This window comes from Piliocolobus tephrosceles, chromosome 6 (genome assembly GCF_002776525.5).
Source record: "Piliocolobus tephrosceles isolate RC106 chromosome 6, ASM277652v3, whole genome shotgun sequence".
Classification (NCBI taxonomy): domain Eukaryota; kingdom Metazoa; phylum Chordata; class Mammalia; order Primates; family Cercopithecidae; genus Piliocolobus; species Piliocolobus tephrosceles.
In genome coordinates, this window is record NC_045439.1 from 1208862 (window position 1) to 1228360 (window position 19499).

The 19499-nt window shown below is 54.1% G+C and overlaps 1 long non-coding RNA gene across 2 annotated transcripts in view; it reads left to right on the plus strand.

Moving 5' to 3' along the window:
* Positions 1 to 5318, plus strand: part of LOC111538153 — a 20909-nt gene extending 15591 nt beyond the window's left edge. For both annotated transcript variants that reach the window (XR_003306767.1, XR_003306768.1), the window contains exons 3-4: positions 3277 to 3458; positions 5101 to 5318. This is a non-coding gene — a long non-coding RNA (uncharacterized LOC111538153). The remainder of the gene's footprint in view (positions 1 to 3276; positions 3459 to 5100) is intronic.
* Positions 5319 to 19499: the final 14181 nt, after the last annotated feature.

Below are 19499 nucleotides of genomic sequence, written 5' to 3' on the forward strand. Positions count from 1 at the left end.
TTCCTTCCTTCCTTCCTTCCTTCCTTCCTTCCTTCCTTCCTTCCTTCTTTTCCTTCCTTCCTTCCCTCCTTCCCTCCTTCCCTTCCCCTTCCCTCCCCTCCTCTCCCCTCTTCTCCTCTCCTCTTCCCTTCGCTTCTCTCTTTTTTTCTTTTTAAGACAGAGTCTCGCTCTGTCGCCCAGGCTGGAGTGCAGTGGCACGATCTCGGCTCACTGCAAGCTCCGCCTCCCGGGTTCACACCATTCTCCTGCCTCAGCCTCCCGAGTAGCTGGGACTACAGGCGCCCGCCACCGTCGCCCGGCTAGTTTTTTGTATTTTTAGTAGAGACAGGGTTTCACTGTGTTAGCCAGGATGATCTCGATCTCCTGACCTTGTGATCCATCCGCCTCGGCCTCCCAAAGTGCTGGGATTACAGGCGTGAGCCACCGCACCCGGCTTCTTTTCTTTTCTTCTCTTCTTTCCTTTTCTCTCCTCTCCTCTCCTCTCCTCTCCTCTCTTTTCTTTCTACAGAGTCTTGCTCTCTTGCCCAGGCTGGAGTGCAGTGGCACGATCTTGGCCCACTGCAACCTCCACCTCCTGGGTTCTCCGGGATTCTCCTGCCTCAGCCTCCCAAGTAGCTGGGATTACAGGCACCTGTCATCATGCCTGGCTAATTTTTGTATTTTTAGTAGAGACAGGTTTTCACCATGTTGGCCAGGCTGGTCTCGAACTGCTGTCCTCAAGTGATCTACCTACCGTGGCTTCCTAGAGTGCTGGGATTACAGGCATGAGCCACTGTGTCCAGCCCCTCTGGAATTTCGATCAGAAGTACGGAAAACCTTCTTATCCATCTCTCCTATGTCTTAACCTCTTCTGAACCCCCTTAACAGCTCCTTATCTATCTGTGCCAATCAGGGGTAAGCACAGTCTTCCCTGCTGATTCCTCACTTCCCTCTTCATCTGCATCAAATCTGCTGCCAGACCAACTGACTGAGGGTTTGTTCCCACACCATCTTCCCATGGTTAAACGTACAGTTCAAGTTCAGTGACCGTAAGTACATTCACATTGTTGTGCAACCAATCTCCAGAACTTTTTCACCTTCCCAAGTGGAAACTCTGAAACAGCAAACACAAACTCCCCACACCCTCCCCCCGCCAGCCTGGCACCCTCCATTCTGTTTTCTTCTCTGTGGTTTTGACTGCTCTCTTAGTCTGACAGCTTATGCCCTTTTGTGTCTGGTTCTTTCACTCAGCATAATGTCTTCAAGGCTGACCTGTGTGGCAGCCTGTGTCAGGACCTCTTTTTTTTTTTTTTTTTTTTGAGGCTGGATAATATTCCCTTTGATGGATACACTGCTTTTTTCTTTTTGAGACAGGGTCTCGCTCTGGTGCCCAGGATGGAGTGCAGTGGCACCATTATGGCTCACTGCAGCCTCGATCTCCCTGGGCTCAAGCAATCCTCCCACTTCAGCCTCCTGAGTAGCTGGGACTACAGGCGCACACCACCACGTTTAGCTAATTTTTGTATATTTTGTATTGATGGATTTTCACCTGTTGGCCAGGTTCGTCTTGAACTCCTGGGTTCAAGCGGTCCACCCGCCTTGGCCTTCCATGTGCTGGGATTACAAGCATGAGCCACCTCTCCCAGCCTGGATACACCACGTTCATCCATCCGTGAGCACCTGGGCTGCTTCCACCCTCGGGTGTTGGTGAGTGATGCTGCTGTGGACATGGGTGTGCAGATATCTGTTCAAGTCCTTGCACTCAGTTCTTGGGAGAATACCGAGAAGTGAAATGGCCAGATGATGTGGCAATTCTATTTTCAGTTTTTGAAATACTGTTTGAAATATCGCCATTCTGGTCTCCATAGTGGCTGCACTGGTTTACCCTCCCTACCCTAAACACCCTCCGTGCTCTGCTGATTCATCCCTCCCTCCCCACTAATCCTGGCAACCACGGGTCCTTTTCCTATCTCTGTAATTTCCCCTTCTCTGGGATGTCCTAGAGTTGGAATCATAAGTGTGTGGCCTCTTCTGACTGACTTCTTTCACTCAGGAATATGCATTTAGGGTTCTTCCATGGATTTCCATGACTTCACAGCCATCTTTGAAGTTTATCAACTTTATATATACACGCTGCCCCGCTTTGTCCCCAGGTTCTGTGAGTTTCAAAGAAGTAGTTTAAGGAGTCAGCTGGGTTGGCCTGCAAGTTTTTCTTCTTTTTCTGTTTGGAAAAGCAACAGTGCATACCACCAGCTCGGGATTCCTGGCTCACAGGCCTTTAGCATGAGACGACTGTGGTTCTGAGGCTAAATATCGTAACCTCTCGATTTGAGAAGGATGCGGGAGAAGTGATCACGGCCTTGGCTCTCCCCAACCTTCTTGTAAAACACGAGCCACCGAGATCGCACAACCAGAGACACAAAGGACACAGTCCACAGTAAAGCCTGGCGGCAGCATGTTCCCCTGGAACACAAAATAAAAGTGGGAAGGAAAAGACCACCAACCTGGTGGTTGGCGAACAGGAGGAAGCTGAAAGCAGTGGTGGGCATCGGTGGGCATCGGTGGGCTTGGGACCCCATGGACCTCCTCAGGGGCTCCCTGAACCAATGTGGGGAGCAGCCATGGTGGGAGGGGGTGGACACACACTTGGTGGGGAGCCAGGACCACCCGGTTGGGAACGTTCACAACCGCCAGCCCAAGCCTCCTGAGGGGAGAGTGCTGGGACACAGCGACCAGGAGAAAGGTGCCCAGGCTGAGCTGGGAGGGGGGCGGGCGGGAGCACCCAGAGCCACACACGAGAGCGCTGTAGAGTCACCACTGCACCGTGTGGCACCAGGTCTCCAGGCCCAGCTGGAAGACGCACCTGCTGGGAACAAGCCCTGCAGGAGGGGAGCAGGGGGGCAACCCTGGGCAGCGGGAGCCACAGGGAGATGACCCTGCGCGCGCCAGCAGCTTGGTGCCTTTCACCGCACGGCCAGCCACTCCGATGCGTAAACAGCGGCCAATTATTTCATGGTTTCTGGAGTTGGCATTTAGAAGGGGCTCACTTGGGAAGCTTGGGTGCGGGGTCTCGCACGTGGTCAGATGCTTGTGGGGATGGCTGTCATCTGAAGGCCTGGCTGTGCTCAAGCACCCATCCAGGTGCCCTGTGTCAGAGGGAGCCCAGGCCCGGCCGTGCCCAGTGTGTCCGCTGCCTTTTGGCTGGGCCGTGGGTCTGCTCCTGTACCTGGTGCTGGTCCCTGGGCCCCTCCTGTGGCCACCCCTCAATGACAAGACGCTGCCCCGCTTTGTCCCCAGGTTCTGTGAGTTTCAAAGAGGGGTTCAGAACATCCCCTCCACCATATGATGGGATGCTGACTGCGGAGCACGGACCGTGTGCTGCCACCACGTGGATTCTGCAAAGACAGACCGGCTTAGCCTTCCCATCTAGAGCCATCAACACCTCTGCTCTACGGAGTGGGAAACAGAGGCCCAGAGAGGTGAGGCGGCTCCAGGAGGAGCTAGGCTGTGATGGCTGGGGCCAGGGAGGTGACGGCTGTGGGCACCCAGCTCTGTACCCCAGCCTCGCTGCACCCCACGGAGGCCAGCCTGAGGGCCCTCTAGACCAGGGAGTCCTGTCCTGCTCTGAGCGGCCCACAGGCCCGATGGCTTCATGGGTGGCAGAGGCCTCTGGAACAGACCCCCATCCACGCCCAGCCCTTTCTGGACTTCCTGGCTGAGGCCTGACGTGGCAAGGGTGGGTGGGGTGGGGCTAGGTGTGCCCATTGTGCCCGGCAGATGCTGGGGGTGGGGTGGTGCTGGCAGGCGGGCTGGGGTTGCCCTTGGCCCCACCTTTCCAGTGTGGAGTTTGTGCAGCTTCTGCCTGGCCCAGTCGGGCTGTGACTGGCCTCAGGTGTGGGCTGTGAAACTCCAGGCCCACTCTCCCACTCTCAGCCATTCCTTGAGGGGGCCCAGGCCCCCTTGCACTGAATTGGGAGGCAGATGTCTGCAGCGTTCGGAAAAGATGGCAGGTGTCCACGACGGCCTAGCTAGGCCCGGGACCTTCTGGACAGGCTCCTGTGGGGGTGGGGGTCCTAATTACAGGGATCCTGAAAACTAGGCCAAGCCTTCGAGGCATCTTGATGCTACCAGTCCCCAGACCCAGCGGCTCTGCCCCAGGGTGGGCCCCAGCCCACCAGAGGAGTCCCGAGGCTGGGAGATGGGGAGACTGAGGCAGGGTGGGCAAGCAGTGGGTGGTGCAGGGGCAACCAAACCAGGACCCAGGCAGGAGGCTCGAAGCTCCCTGGGCCCCGTCTCCCCCTGCGCCTTCTCTCCCCCGCGCCCCTCGCGGCCAGGGGGCGCCCAGCTTCAGTGTCCGTTTGGGGCGCGCCCTCTGGCGGTCAGCGGTGGCATTGCCTTCCTTTGTCATGGTTGACGACGCGGGAGGAGGAGGGCCAGGGAGAGGGAAGCGGGGATGGAAGGAGGGTGTGGGGAGTGGAGGGTCCCCAGTCAGGCGGGGGCTGCAAAGGCGAGAACGCCCGGGAGGACGTGCCAGGGCGGGGCGGGCTCACGCGGCTCCAGGGCAGCAAATGTCCAGACCCTCGACTTCCTCGGCCCCTCGGCCTCCCGGTTCGGAGCATGGACTTGCCCGGACGCCCAGAGAGCCGCTCTCCATCCTGGGGCTGGTGGCGTCGCAGCCCCCGACCGCAGCAGCGATTCCCGGTGGCACGTCTCAGATTTGCGAAACTGCTGCCCCAATCCTCTTTGTCCCGTAGACTTGTTCGTGTGAACAAAGTCGCTCAGTGCTAGCCCCTAAAACCCATAAAGCAGGAGGACATTCCATGCGGAATAGTGTCTTTTAAACAAGTCATCGTCACCCATGGAAACGGGCTACAAGGAAAAAAGCCCCGTCCCCTTCATCAGGAGATGCATCCCCAATGCCCCAATGAAAACTTCCTTTTTCTGTGTAACAATTTTTAATCGAAATATATAATATATATTATTTATATCCAAATCAGTGGTTTTGAGAAACTCTGAGCTAATAATGGAAAAATAATAAATCTAGCAGAAACAAAGATAAGAGACTTATGAAGTAAAGAATGAAAAGTGGCATTTCAACTTATACACATATTTCCATTACAGAAAAGCACAGTGAGGCCAGTGGAGGACTTCGAGCAGAAGATATGTCATGTTGGCATAAAATTCTGTGGGCAAAGTGGTGTGAAAACACAAGGCAAAGGAGAAAACATTTAAGCCTGTTAAAAAATAGTCTCTTAAAAATTGTTGATGATTAAATGACCATTATATTTAGATTTCGTTGGATTCATTTAAAAGACTGACCAGCCTGGCCAACATGGTGAAACCCCGTCTCTACTAAAAATACAAAAATTAGCTGAGTGTGGTGGTGTGTGCCTGCAATCCCAGCTACTCGGGAGGCCAAGGCAGGAGAATAGCTTGAACCTGGGAAGCGGAGGTTGCAGTGAGCTGAGATCATGCCATTGCACTCCCGCCTGGGCCACAGAGCGAGACTCCATCTCAAGAAAGAAAGAGAGAAAGAGAGAGAGATGGGGGAGGGAGGGCGGTAGGACTGGTCCAACGGTTGTTTAATGAATGTCAATATGAATGAGCGATCCGATCCGTGCCACAATATGGATGACATGATGCTGAGCAAGAGAGAGACCTTCCACAGAACAGGAACTGCTGTGTAATTCCTTTTATGTGGTGTTCTAGAACAGGCAAGAAATTGTACTGGGGCTGACTTTTGGGGTAGGGTGGGGGTAGGGCTTTGCTGGGAGAGGGCATGAGGGAACATTCTGGATTGGTGGCGGTGTTCTCCCTCTTGATAGGTGTATGCGTTTGTTAGAAGTCATCTAGGCAACCACTAATCTACCCTTTTTTTTTTTTTTTTTGAGATGGAGTCTTGCTGTGTCGCCCAGGCTGGAGTGCAGTGGCACGATCTCGGCTCACTCCAACCTCCACCTCCCAGGTTCAAGCAATTCTCCTGCTTCAGCTGCCAAGTAGCTGAGATTACAGGCGTACACCCCCACACCCAACTAATTTTTGTATTTTTGGTAGATATTAGGCTTCACTATGTTGGCCAGGATGGTCCTGACCTCAGACGGATCCTGACCTCAGGGGATCCGCCGCCTTGGCCTCCCAAAATGCTGGGATTACAGGTGTGAGTCACTGCGCCCGGCCTTTATTTTCTGTCTCTATGGATTTCTGGCTTCTGACTTTCATGTGAATGGAGTCATGTAGTGGGTGGCCCTTTATGTCTACCTCTTTTCCCTCAGCTTAATATTTTCAAAGTTCATCCACATTGTAGCATGTATCAGTAATTCATTTTCTTTATAGCCAAATAATATTTACTTATAGCCAAATAATTTTGCTTTAAAGAAAAAAGGAGGCCAGGCATGGTGACTCACACCTGTAATCCCACTTTGGGAGGCCAAGGTGGATGGATTGCTTGAGGTCAGGAGTTCAAGACCAGCCTGGCCACCATAGCAAAACTCCATCTCTACTAAAATAAAAAAAATAAAAAAAATTTAGCCAGGCGTGATTGCGGGTGCCTGTAGTCCCAGCTACTTGGGAGGCTGAGGCAGGAGAATTGCTTGAACCCAGGAGGTGGAGGTTGCAGTGAGCTGAGATTGTGCCACTGCACTCCAGCCTGGGCGACAGATTGAGACTCCATCTCAAAGAAAAAAAAAAAAGGGGGGGCCAGGTGCTGTGGCTCACGCCTGTAATCCCAGCCCTTTGGGAGGCTGAAGCAGGAGGATCACTTGAGCCCAAGAGTTCAAGACCAGCCTGGGCAACATAGGGAGACACCATCTCTAAAAAAAATAAAAAAAATTAGCTGAGTTGTGGTGGTGCATGCCTGTAGTCTCAGCTACTTGGGAGGCTGAGGTGGGAGGATCACTTGAGCCTGGGAGGTCGAGGCTGCAGTGGCCCACGATTGCACCACACTGCTCTCCATCCAGCCTGGGTGACAGGGTGAGACCCTGTCTCAAAAAAAGAAAAAAAAAAAAAAAAAAAGGAAAAAGGAAAAGTGAATCATAAACAAATATTGAACTTTAGTTCCCTGTGTGGAAAGTCCAAGTTCCTCTACAAAGTTTCCCTTCTTGTTAAAGAATAAATCATAAGTGTTAAGAAAACAGTTTATTTTAAAGACTAACTTCCTTCAAGCCTCCTTGCTTTGTGCTAATAACTCTTCGTTAAGCCCTATCCTATGGAGCTGTTAAACATGTTCGCAGGCACGTAATACGTTCTACGTGTTTGTGCTTTAACAAAAATATCTGTACCGGACGTGCTCATAGGCATATCCCAGCTTGCAGCCTATGCCTCTTCCCTATTTGGCATAAGCAACTTCCTCTTTTCTTTTGTCTTCCCATTACTTTCCCCTATTTAGAAAAGTTTTAAACTGTTTGCCAATAGGCTTTTAGTTTAGATTGTGAGGTCTGGCTCCAGCCAATGGAGACAGGACACAGTAGCAGGGACAAATTGCGTACGGGATAAAAATTGCTTCCCTCGTTTGTTCAGATGTGCTCTCACCATTGTTCCGTCTGCAATGAGCACCCTTTCTGCAAAAAGTAGAAATGGCCTTACTGAGATAATTAAATTTATGTTAGAGTGCTATTTCTTTGCAGCACCAGAGAACAAGCATTCTATTTCTAAATAAACATTTTTACACATAACACCCTATCATCTGCCTGCTGAAGGACTCAGACTCAGAGGGAGTGGACTGCAATTTACCTTAAAATGTATTAAGGGCCGGTCACAGTGACTGACGACTATAATCCCAGCACTCTGGGAGGCCGAGATGGGTGGACCACCTGAAGTCAGGAGTTCAAGACCAGCCTGGCCAACATGGGAAAACCCTGTCTCCACTAAAAATAAAAAAAAAAATAGCTGGGCATGGCGGCAGGTGCCTGTAATCCCAGCTATTACGGAGGTTGAGACGTGAGAATTGCTTGAACTCAGGAAGCAGAGGTTCCAGTGAACTGAGATTATACCACTGCACTCCAGCCTGGGTGACAGAGCGAGTCTCAAAAAAAAAAAAAAAAAAAAAAAAGAAAAACAAAAAGTGTTAGGAGGCCAGGCACAGTGGCTTATGCCTGTAATCCCAGCACTTTGGGAGGCTGAGGTAGGCAGATCACTTGAGCTCAGGAGTTTGAGACCAGCCTGGACAACATGGCAAAAACCCCGTCTTTACAAAAAATACAAAAATTAGCTGTTGTGTTGGTGTTAGCACCTGTAAACACAAGCTCACCTACTTGGGAGGCTGAGGGTGGGGGCGATTACTTGAGCCCAGGAGTGAGCTGAGATCACGCCACTGTGCTCCAGCCTGGGTGACAGAGTGAGACCCTGTCTCAAGAAATAAAACAAAATAAAAATAAATTAAAATGAAACGTATTTAAAAAATAAGATGGCAGAGGGACGCATAGCTGGTGGGGAGAGGGAGCAACCAGGGCAGAGCTCGAACCACGTATGTGTTGATGGGAGACTCTAGAAGGAGGTAGATGGTGTCTGCTGTACAATTCTTTCAACTTAGCTGTGTGTTTACAAAGGTTCAGAATAAAATGACAGGGAAGATGTTTGAAGAGTCCTGCGGAAGAAGGCTTGGGTTTCGGAGCTGGCGTGATGATCCCTCTGCCTAGTCCAAGCTGGCTGCCCCTCTGATGTCCCTGACCGTGAGAAGTTGCTGGCTGAATTCCTGGAGGCCCTGCATGTGAGTGAGCAGTGAAGAGTCTGAACACCTGCACTCTGGAGGCCTGGAGTTGACTCCTGGTGTGTGAATCCTGTTTCCGTTCGAGTTGGGAAGTAACATGTGTTCCCTGTTTGCGAGGAACAATACAATACGGCCCCACAACACAGTAACAAGCAGCGTCACTACAGCTCAGGGGAGACAGAGAGGGAGGGATCAGGGTGCGGACCAGGTTCCCCTAAATTTCTTCTGAGTCATATTTTCTTTCTTCTTCTAGTTTCTTAAATGAAAGCATACTTTCATTCTTTCTTACCTTCTATTAGAATTACTTAAGGCTAGGCCGGGCGCGGCGGCTCACGCCTGTAATCCCAGCACTTCGAGAGGCCGAGGCGGGCGGATCACGAGGTCAGGAGATCCAGACCATCCTGGCTAACGTGGTGAAACCCCGCCTCTACTAAAAATACAAAAAAAATTAGCCGAGCGTGGTGGCGGGCGCCTGTAGTCCCAGCTACTTGGGAGGCTGAGGCAGGAGAATGGTGTGAATCCGGGAGGTGGAGCTTGCAGTGAGCCGAGATCGCACCACCGCACTCCAGCCCGGGGGACAGAGCGTGATTCGGTCTCAGAAAAAAATTACTTAAGGCTATACTTTATCCTTTGAGAGCCACTTCAGCTGCATCCCGAGTTTTTGCTATGTAGTGCTCTTGTTATCAAATTAGTTGAGCCTCTAATTTGACGTTTCATTTCCTCTAACTCGGAGTCATTCAGAAGAGTGTGTGTCGCGTCTTCCGCTAGTGTTGGCAGCTAACATCCACTGAGCGCCGTCTGTGTGTGCCACGCGCTGTGTGCGGTGGATATTAACTGTTTCACCGCAGCTAACATCCACTGAGCGCCGTCTGTGTGTGTCACGCGCTGTGTGCGGTGGATATTAACTGTTTCACCGCAGCTAACATCCACTGAGTGCTGTCTGTGTGTGCCACGCGCTGTGTGTGGTGGATATTAACTGTTTCACCGCCTTTAACTTGCAGAACACAGAGACCTGTAGGTAACAGCCTGGTCCTCATTCCGCCGACGAGGAAGCAGAGTCATCTAGCCTGTAGGTAGGAAACGTGTCAGACGTAGTCTCTATCCCACGTCTAAGAGGTGGGGTAGAGGTGAGGACTCTAAAGACGATGCTCTGTTGTTAGTTCCCTGTTTTGTTGCACCGTGATCAGAATTTCACAATTTCCCCTTTAGGGATCTATTGGGATTTCCTTGGGGTTCGTGAACATGCTCTTTTTTTCACTTGTTCGTTATTTGAAAGGAAGGCACTTTCTTTCTTTGTTGAGTGCAAAGTCTTGTAGATCTAGTAATTTATGGTGGTTAATTGTTCTATTAATATTCTTCTTTCCTGTACTCATTCTTTGATCTGACAATTACCCAGCGAGGTGTGTTGAAGTCTCCCGCTGTGACTGTGGTTTAGGAAAATTCTCCCCGTGTTTCTAGCAGCTTTTCTCCATATGTTTTGGAGCAAAAGATTAATAACTGTGATGTGGTCTCAGTGGATGTGTCAGTCTGGCCCTGTGGGGGCCCCCGTCAAGGTCCCGGCCAAGCCTAGCATCTAATTTTCTAAGTTTAATTTCCTCCAAGATTGTGTGGGATTTTGCTCCTTGAGGATTTTAGAAAACAAAAGCCACCATCCCAGCCTCTCAAACACCAGTAAAATGAACCCTGAAGACCAGGAAGCAATAGAGCACCGTGATGCTCGCCTGTGTCAGCTCGAGCCAGGCATTCTCTAGCTCCAAGATTTGCTGTCCTCTGGGCCTACCTGGGAACTGCTTGGCTGGTAGGGAGAGAAGGGCACAAGTCTCATGAAATAATCAAGGTGGACTTCTAGGGCTCGGTTCCTAATCCGTGTGCTGAGACTTTTGAGTCGACGGCTCCAATGCTGACTGCTGCCAAATCCAGGTTGCAGGTGCCCAATTGCATGGCGTGGCTGTGGGGGCAGCCCGGGGAGAGGTCTGCTTTCATCTGGGCCTTGGGGAGCCTCATATACTGGGCAGTATTTGCCATCTGAGCAAAACAGATTACCCTCCCCAGTGTGGGCGCCACGTCCAATCGATTGAAGACCCAAATAGAACAAAGAGACTGCGTAAGAGTGAGCTTTTCTGGCTTGACTGAGCGGGTACATGGGTCTTCTCCTGGCCTTGGATTCCAGGTGACACCATTGGTCCTCCTGTCTCCCGCAGGCTGACTGCAGATCTGGGGGCTTCTCAGTGCCGTCATCACACGAGCCAATCCTTGCCATCAAGCTCTGTCACACGCATACGAAGATAGGTGTCTGCACATCTGGTTGGCTCTGTTTCTCTGGAGAACCCTGGTGCACATTCTGGACCACTGGTCTCTCCCACATTAATTTCATATTCTGAGATGCCCGGGCTGGCTTTCCTGCAGGCACAGGGGGAACGAACGAGTGTTGGAGTCAGCTCCGGCAGACGTGTGCATGTAGCATTTGCACATGTGCAATTAGAAGGATGGCCGAGGGTTTCTCTCCTTGGAGGCCAATGTCTGGGTGAAACACACCTCCCTGGGCTTGCCAATAGGGTGAATTGCACTTTCGACCTAAATAGAATATTCTCTTTATTCCACTTAATACTTTTGCCCTGAAATTTACTTTCAGGGCAAAGTGGGATGGTAACATTCCCGCGATTCCACCTCCTTCTCTTTCTTTTCGAGCTCCCCTGGTAGAGCCCCCTGGGTTGGGGCCCTGCCTGTCTCCTCAGGTCTGTGATCCCTCCAGAGCACGAGGAGCTGGTGAAGGGGAAGGGATGGGGCCTGACTCTCTATGGAGGCCGTAGAGGGGAATATGTTCTGGGCCGTGTCACCCTGACAGCATCAGGACGCCGGTCCCACCCACATTTTTGTTTGTCACCCTTCCCTGTCAGGGGGAGGGGCAACTGCACCCAGAGCAACCTGACACAAGACCCTTCCCTGACTCTCCAGGCCAGCTTGTCAGAGCGCGAGGCTTGGGGGCAGGTGGGTAGCGGGTCGGGGAGGGGCATGGGGCCTTTCCACCTCTCTGCACAATGCAAGATCCCAGAAGGGGGCTCCGGGCTGGGCTTCCGGACTGACGGCCTCCTGTGATTCCTTTAGGCTTTTCTTTTTCTTTTTTTTTTTGAGGTGGAATTTCACTCTTGTCTCCCAGGCTGCAGTGCAATGGCGTTATCTTGGCTCACTGCAACCCCAGCCTCCTGGGTTCAAGTGATTCTCCTGCCTGAGCCTCCTGAGTAGCTGGGATTACAGGCGTGCACCACCATGCCCAGCTAATTTTTTTTGTATTTTTAGTAGAGATGGGGTTTCACCATGTTGGCCAGGCTGGTCTTGAACTCCTGAACTTGTGATCCGCCCGTCTTGGCCTCTCAAAGTGCTGGAATTACAGGCGTGAGCCACTGCGCCCAGCCCCCTTTACACTTTTGAACAAACAGCCAAGGACTTTCTCCAAAGCAGAGAAATTCCCTTCTAGTTCATAACACGATTCCCCTTAAGCCTGCGGAAGCACCGGCGGTCGGTGACCAGAACTGGGTTTGGAGGAGTGAACGCTGTGGGGAGGAAGCTGAGCCCGTGGGTCCCCTGTGGTAGGTGTAACTGCCTGGGGCCATGGTGACTGCCCAGGGGCGGCAGTGGATGGCGTCCTCCATGCAGCCCAGTCCTGCCTCTCCCACCTGTTCCAGCACCCAAGTGCCTGAGCCCTGCTGGGGTCGGGTCCAGGTGCTTCCATGTGCCCGTCTGTGGGGCTGTCACTACCTGGCGACTCTCCTCCTCTGGGACCACCGTGGGCTGCCCAACCCCAGGCCAGGCGGTAGCTCCACTCACTCGACCAGGTTGGGTGGGGGGAAGGGTGCCATTCCCCTTGGGGCTTCTGGTCTCTGGGCTCTGAGCATGGCCGTCTCTGGCTCAGGGGCTGCCCTGTGTGTGGGTGACCAGCACAGCCCCCAAGCCTCCCTGCTCCCGTGGCCTTGGTCCCAGAGAGTGCTCAGAGCTGGTCAGCAAAGGCCCCGAGAACAACCTCCTCCCCCCAGCCCCAAGCAAGCTGTCCCCTCCCACCACCGAGAGGGCTGCCAGTTCCACCTTGGCAGAAATGTCTCCACAAGGCCCTTCCGTGGGCCCGGGGCATTCCGACCTTGAGGGATCCCCAGTGGAGCCCCGTGCTGAGACTTTCTGGGAGGAAGGAAGTGGAGCTTCAGCCGTGGAACCCGCAGTGGTGTCTGACACAGGGGCGCAGCCACAGGCAGTCGGGTTCGCCTCCCAGCAGCCCTGGGCTGAGCATGGACCCTTCTCCTGGGTCAAGGAGAGAGGGGGCCCCAGGGCCAGTGCAGACGGAGGCGACTCGGCTCAGACTCTGCTGGACAAAGACCAGGCCGCGTGAGCTGGGGGCTTGTGAGACTCACCAGGCCCGGGCAGGCTGCAGAGCCACCTTCACTCCTCACTCACCCCATGGGGCCTTCACTCATTCATTCACCCCGTGGGGTCTTCACTCATTCATTCACTTGATAGGGTTTTCACTCACTTGATAGGGTTTTCACTCATTCATTCACCTTGTGGGGCTTTCACTCATTCATTCACCCTGTGGGGGTCTTCACTCATTCATTCACTTGATAGGGTTTTCACTCATTCATTTACCTGATGGGGCCTTCACTCATTCATTCACCCTGATGGGGCTTTCACTCATTCATTCACTATAATGGGGTTTTCACTCATTCATTCACCTGATGGGGCCTTCATGCCTTCATTCACCCCATGGGGTCTTCACTCATTCATTCTCATTCACTTGAGAGGGTTTTCACTCCTTCATTCACCTGATGGGGCCTTCACTCATTCATTCACCCTGTGGGGCCTTCACTCCTTCATTCACCCTATGGGGCCTTCATGCCCTCACCCCTCTGTGAGGGGAAGCAGAGGGGTGCTTGCAGGTGAGACCGGAGAGGGCCACCAGGAAGGTCCTTATGGCCAAGAGGAGGGTTTGGCTGCTCTGAGTGCTGTGGTGAGTTCTCTACGGTGTCCCAGCTGTGGTCACAGCTGTGGGATGCCAGGGAGGGGTGGCGGGAATGGGTGGGCTGGGTGTGGAGGGGGCAGGTTGGAGAGAGGCAGGGGCTTAAGGGATGGAGTAAGAGCGGCCCAGCCCCAGCACAGTCCTGGTCCCCTTTGCCCTAACTGTCCTCTCCCTGTCTCCCCAGCCTGCCTTCTCAGAGGATGCCTGGGCTGGGGTGGGTGGGGGCAGTGGGGATGGTGAGGGCTGGGAAGATGGGGATCTGGCCTTCTCACTCATTGAGGTCTTCCTAGCCTGAGGTCCTTCACCCCCATGACCCTCACAGGTCTGTGCCCCCATCACCCTCTGCTCCTGCCCCTGGCCCAGGCCCTTGTCTGTCTGGCCAGGCTGGGTGGGATGAGGGTGGTGCTCAGTGAGTGCAGGGGCATCTTGAAATCCCTGGGGACAGCTGGCCTCTCGGGACCCCCCGCTCCTGCCTCTGTGTGGGTGCTCTGCTGGGGCCAACTCAGGAGCCAATGGGGGCTGTTTCCCCTGCCTCCCCTCCTCCTGGCTTTGGTGGGGCTCCAGGGCAGGAGGAACAGATGGAGGGGTGGGGTGGGCAGAGGGTCCTGCCCTCGGAGGGTGGAGCAGGCACCGGGGGATGGGTCTTGAACCTCCCATGGAGATTCATAGAGGGTCCTGTTAAGTCCACAAGGCCATCCATGCTAGGGATGGGGGGCCGTGCACACGAGGGATGGGGGGCCATGCGCATTAGGGATGGGGCCATCCTCACCAGGGATGAGGAGGGTGGGCAGGGCATAGGACTGGGCCTTTGAGACCCCACGCGTGGTGGGCATCACTAGAGGGGGTTGGCATCCCATGGATGGGAGGGGCTGTGCTGTCCCTAGGCACACGTGCCCAGCGGTGTTTAGGAGCAAAGAGGAGGTAGGATCAGGGCTTTGGGCTGCCCAACTTTCAGTGGGCCTGGGCAACAGAGGTCCTGGGCTCCACCCCCAAATCCCTGCAAGGTTCTGGGGGCAGCTGTAGTGGTGGGGAGGGAAGCCCAGGCAGCAGGGCTCTCCCTCTGTGTGGACAGGGACGTTCTCAGGTTAGGAAGCGAGTGCACTGTTGGGAAACCCAGGCCGAGGGTGGGGCTCGGTCCCAGTGCCACACGCTGGGTCTGTGCATCCCCAGACTGTGACCTGGGTAATCACTGATATTGGGCTTGGCTCCCTGGATCCTCCCACCGGGCAGCACCGCTGAGGTCCTGCACACACAGGCCACACGAGGGCGCCGGAGCTCCACCCGCGGCCCGGCCAGGCAGCAGTGTGGACCGGGTCTGGACCCCTTGGTGGAGTCCAATAAGAGAACTGGGTCCCCTTGGAGCAGCACACCTGCAGCGGGCTGGGCGGGGTCGCTGGGTCTCCGAGCCCCTGCCAGGTCAAGAGAGAGGACTGCGGCCGCCCGAGGGGACGGGTGCTGCTCCCTGTGGGCAGATCAGGTGGGCTTCCTGGCAGAGGTGGCATCAGTGGCAGGAGACTGGTGGGGCTGAAGGTAAGGCTGGAATACAGGTTTCCTGGTCAGTGAGTGTGTGTCTGTGCCAATGGAAGACGGGCCAGTGAGCGTCCTTGTGGTCAGAGTTCCACACCCACAGAAAGCCGATCCATCCATCCTGTAGTGGAACACCCTGTCGTGGAACCCTCAGCCCCTGAGGCCAGGGATTCAAAGCACCTTCGTGGAAGGAGCCCCAGCAGGAAGGACTCAACCCCGTTCCCGGGGCTGGCGTTGAGAAACACGGTGAATAATGGATGCTACACAAACAGGGATTAGCACAGAGCACGGGAAAGGGAGGCCCATTCCTTGTTAATATTTATTAAACCCACAGCCCCATCACTCCAGAGCCTCATCCATATTAATTCCCAATTAAACATTTATATGAAGGAGATTGCTTCTCCTCCCCTCAGAGAACCTGTTTGAAGCTGGGACTGCGGGTGGCAGTCAGGGAAGTGGGGTCTCCAGGGGGGCCTGGGAGTGGGGGCTGGAAGAATCCCTGGACTTGCCCCTGAGGTCCCCCGCTGCATCCCGTGGTCCCAGCTACAGCCTGGCCTGCAGCTGCTCTCTGTGCCCAAGTCCCACAGAAGGCCCTCCACTGACCAGTTCCAGCACCTCCAAAGTCCCCGAGGTCAAGGCCCTGTCTCCAGCTGCAAAGTCAATGCCTGAATTCTGTCGGCCATGCACACCTCGGTAAGATTGAGTGGGCAGGGGGTGGCTGAGTGCTGGCAGGAGGGGTCCAGAGTGCCGACGTTGTCTGGGGGGCCTCAGGCCCAGCAGATGATGCCTTCCAGCAGGCTTGGTGCCACTTTCAGGGGATAGCCCAGCGGGGTCCCCAGGCTCTCTCCAGCCCACTCTCCACCCTGTGGCCGGGGGCATCTTTCTTTTGTTGACTTTGGTGTGGACGTGGAGGGTGGTTACTGGTGGTCTTTGGTGCTAGGGTTGTGTCAGCGCTGTCCTGAGAGTGCACCTCCTCCCCACGCCCTGCCCAGCCTCCTGCTGTCTTTGTCAGTTTCCTCTTTAGTCCATCTGCGGCCGACGTGACTTTGTCTCCGTATAATGAGCCACTTTCCCCTACGCTGGGTTCTCCTTGATCTGTGGGAGTCGCCTTTTACCTAAGTGAGTTCCCACACGTCCCTGAATCCGTTCAGGGTGGGCTTGTTCCGTCACCAGCAGCGTGCTGGCTTTTATTTTTATCTTTCATTTCCACGGCTTCATAGTTTGTCTTCATCCTGGTGGAGTGAGCCCTTTCTCTTGGCTTTTCAATCAGCTTCCCACTCAGGGACGCTCATTCTTCCATAGCGTGCTGGAATAGGGCTGTGTTTGGGTGTCTTTAAAATGCCTGCTGGAACATTGCTTTGCATTGCGCTAATCTAGAAGCTACTTTGGTGATGTCGTGGGCTGTGCTGCTGGTCACTCCCGAGCTGACCATGGTGCCTTCTCCTTTCAGTGGCTTGGCTGGGTCCTTTCACTGAGTTCCGGAATTTTCTCAGCAAAAGGCCAGCCTGTTCCTTGGTAATTTAATTCCTAGCCACCTAATTGCTTCAGCTGCTGAATGGTATCTTGTTTTCTGGCTGATTATTGCTGCCATAGAGTCACATTATTGATTTTTGTAGGTTTATCTTGTAAGTGTTCGTCCTAGTAGTTTGTTGATTCGGTGACATTTTCTACATAGATGGCCACGTTATCTACCAGTTGTGACAGTTTTATCTCTTCCTTTCCAGTCCTTACACCTCTTCATTTCTTAATTTTGTTTGTTTGTTTGTTTGCAATGTTTCCCGGAACTTTCGAGATTATGTTAAACTGAGTGGCGATAAGGGACGCCCTTGATTTCCGGTCTGGAAGAGATTGCGTCTTAGATTTTTCTGTGAAGTCTGATGTTTCCTGGGGGTTTCTGGAAAGTAGGTTTTATCAGATTAAAGATATTCTCTTTTATTTGTAGCCTTCTGAGAGTTTTTAGAAATTATAAATAGGTGTTGAACTTTGTACAGGTCTTCTGCGTCTATTGAGATAATTCATGTGGTTTTTTTGTCCTTTAGTCCTTTTAGCAGACTGGTGAGTCACCTGGAGGATTGATCTAATGTGAGCCGTTCTTGCTCCTCTTGGACAGACCCTGCTGGACTGCGGGGTATTATTTTTTAACTATTTTGTTGAATGCCATTGATTAGAAGGTGCATTGTTGTTTTATGTACCTCTAAGAAAGAAAAAATGCTGCCTATAAAACTATGACACAGTGTTTTATCACACAGAAGCTCTATTTTGCATGCATCGGAGAGCTCTTAGACTTATTTACTGGTAGGATTTTATCATAGCTCAAGCTCTTATGCATCCATATAAAGGGATAAAAAGCAAGATCACAGAATGAAGGTGGCCCCAAAATGCCGCACTCCCAGAGCTGGGCTCCCCTGAATCGCATTTGGGCTCAGCATCCCCGATGCCCTCGTTTCTCTGTGTGGAGCCTCGGAGTGCAGAGTGTGTGGGTGGTGACGCACGTCTCAGACGACGGGTGGGACCCGTTCCTCAGGTTTTGCTGCCAGACCTCGGGGGCTGCTCTGTCCTGGGAAGAGGCGCCACCATCACCCTGGGAAGTTTGACACTGGGACTTCCTGGATCTCAGCAGGACCCCTGGGGGCTCTCACACGGTGGGAGGCACTCATTCTTCATGTTTTGTTGCCAGGCTGCGTGGACCCTCCAGGCCCCTGGAGACACCCCAGCTACTGTGCGGCGCCTCGGCTCTGCAGAAATCACCCGCAGGTCACGCAGACAGAACTGCCCCTACTGCAGATGCCAGTTGCAAGGTAGGGGTCCCAGGCTCACACTTCTGACCAACTGGCTACAAATCCAGGGGTTCCTGTGATCCCCCCTCAGGCTTGACAGTTTCCTGGACTCTCAGAATCAGGAGAGAGTTACAGTCACGATGACTGCTTTCTTACAAAGGGCACACTCAGCTCAGAGAGGCAGGGCCGCTCTCCGTCTCTTCCGGAGAGGGGATTTCTAAAGGGGAGATGGGCCTGCCTTGGTGCTGGGGCTCCACTGGCAAGGGCATCCAGGCTGACTCCTTGGCCTGGCTTTCAAGGCCTGTCATGGGCGGAATGTGTGGGTCCCCCCCAGTTCTGGGTTGAAGCCCTGACCTCCATGTGACGGTGTTTGAGATGGTGTCTTTGGGAGGCAGTTAGGGTCAGATCCTGAGGGTGGGGCCCATGATGGGATGCGGGCCCTTACAGGAAGAGGAAGAGTGACATCGGCCGCGCCCCCAGCCTGTGCCCAGAAAAGGCCATGTGAGGACACAGCCAGGGACAGTGTCTGCAGCCCGGGAAGCTGCCCTCTCCAGGAGTGGAGCCGCCGGAGCCTTGATCCTGGACTTCCGGCCTCCGGAACTATAAGGAATAGTCTGCTGCTGCAGCTGCCTGTCTGCGGGTTCTGCGGGGGCAGCCCATGCTGTCTGAGACAGGCCCCCTCCGAGACCTGGCACCTTCCCCACCCCCAGCATGCGGGCCGGGCCTCGGGTGCTCACTGCCCCACCTTTGCTTCTGCTGACCCCCTTCGCTCCTCCCCAGCCACTGGGCAGGTCCTGACTCCTCTCCCAAGGTCCAGTTTGAAGCCGTCGCCTCTTCTGAGCTTTCACAGCCCTCAGGGAGCAAAACCCTCATGGGGTCTGAGCTCTGAGGCCCGTGCCCATCTTCCCTCCAAACCTTGCCTGAAAAACAGGAAAATACTAGAAGCTCTACACAGGGCTGGGGGTGCGGGACTGTGATAAAGCCCCTGAAGGGCTCTCATGCCCGTCCTGGAAAGATCCGTGCTGCTCCTGGGGAGGCCAGGCTCCCGGAGAGCAGGGACAGCGACTGAGACAGCCTGGGTGTGGTGCTCTGGAATCCTGCTGGGAGCAGCTGCCTCCAGCACATGGTGGGAGGTGCACCGTGGAGGCCGACCTGGGCCGGGGCTGGAGAGTGGAACAGGTCGGGGACCTCTGGGGGCTGGGACTATACCTCCTTTCTCTGCCTCTGTGTCTCCAGTGCTCTGCAATGGCCAGGCACCCCGTGCACATCCAGGCAGCTGGATGACTGGGTGGAAGGAGGGAGGGAGCGAGCAATGGAGGGAGGGAAGAAGGAAGGGAGGAGTGGAGGAAGAGAGGGAGGGGAGGAGGGAGGGGAGGAGGGAGGGGAGGAGGGAGGGGGGGAGGGACAGAGGCTTGGATAGAGGAGGGAGGGGAGGAGGGAAGAATGAAAGGACAGATGCATGGATGGATAGAGGAGGGAGGGGAGGAGGGAGCTTGGGAGGGGGGGGGGG